Consider the following 1573-nt stretch of genomic DNA (forward strand, 5'->3'; position numbering starts at 1 on the left):
ATGCATATGTTTATTCGGCTATGCAAGTTTGTGTGGAATGGCCCTTACAGTGAACATTTCTGAGGGATAGAATTGATGACTATGGGTGTACTGTACATGCCCAATCAAGTGATCTGGTTTCTGTTATTGAACTTTTTTTGAGAAAGAAAGTTCTAGTGCAGTCTAGTTGCAGAAACAGAAAACAGATGCCTTGATTGGGTGTATTCAGTACTACAACCGCCCACTGAGCCCTCAGTGAGCTCTTAAATCTAATTAGTGTACATTTTTAGATCTAATGGAATATCAATCAAATGCAAGAACTCACTGAGCGCTCAGTGAGCGGTTATAGTAATGAATGCGTCCATTGGGTATGTACACTCATAAGGCCGCAGCACAGACTTTTGCATAACGCGTAATGCATAGTGCATAAGTGAATCAACTGATCAGAATCTTTCCTTTCCTCCCATTCTATGGAAAAGAAGAATTTCAATTGATTGATTCCTGTATACACTATACATTATGCGTTATGCAAGTGTCTGTACTGCGTCAAATAATCATCAATTCTATACTTTAGAAATGTTCACATACAGGTCTGGTATTCATAGTCTATTCCTGTTTCAAACATATGCCTATCTTACTTTGGTAATTATTCAGTTCAGCTCCCGCACCTTAAAAATCAAATTAGGCTTATTCGACGCATTTTTGCATGAAACAAAAGAATCTGGCAGAAAGAAGTGTCGCTCTGCTCCGCGAACCGAGATATTAAGCATTAAAGTTGACGATTATTGAGGTTAGGAAATCTGGCACATAGACAAAATAAGGTCTACAATTGTATTGTTCCACATAATCCACATGGGTTTCGACTTTCCACGCGAAGCGACTCTCACTCTCGATTCCCACCCCCTCCCCCCCTGCAAAGAGGCGTACAACTTCTGTAATTGTAGTTGTGAAGTTAGAAAATCTGCCATGTGTGTGTGTGTGTAGATAGTGTGGTGTATAGACTAGGGCTGCGTTCGGAAACATCACTCGAGTGCCCCCGCGTATCGTATTATCTTTGTTGTTCACTCAATGTTAAACAAGGATAAAATGATACACGGAGACACTCGGGCGATGTTTTCGAACGCAGCCTTGTGCTTATTGTTTCGGGGCGGCTACACCGTGGCCCTCATTTCGCGTGGAAGGTTGTAAATCCATGTCATTTCCGTTAAAAAAATTTAACCCTAACCCAAGCCATTTTTTGATGTGAGGTGGCTCTCATTTCGCGTGGAAAGTTGTAAATCCATGTCAAGGCCACCTCGTACCAAAAAATTGGTTGGGTTAGGGCTAGGTTTTTTTAACGCGGAACGACATGGATTTACAACTTTCCACGCGAAATGAGAACCACCTCACACAAAAAAATAGGAAAAAAATAAATTTGTATAGCAATATTTCGCGACAGTGACAGATTTCCTAACCTCAATAATTGTCAACTTTAAGGCTGAGTTTCCACTGAGCGCTTAGAACATATACACATGGAACACTCATTGCCTATACCGCCAATGCATTGGGCTGAAGCCAAGATAGGTGCGAGAGAGAAAGGTATAGAAGACCTAAA

This window comes from Trachymyrmex cornetzi, unplaced genomic scaffold (assembly GCF_001594075.2).
Source record: "Trachymyrmex cornetzi isolate Tcor2-1 unplaced genomic scaffold, Tcor1.1 scaffold1610, whole genome shotgun sequence".
NCBI lineage: Eukaryota > Metazoa > Arthropoda > Insecta > Hymenoptera > Formicidae > Trachymyrmex > Trachymyrmex cornetzi.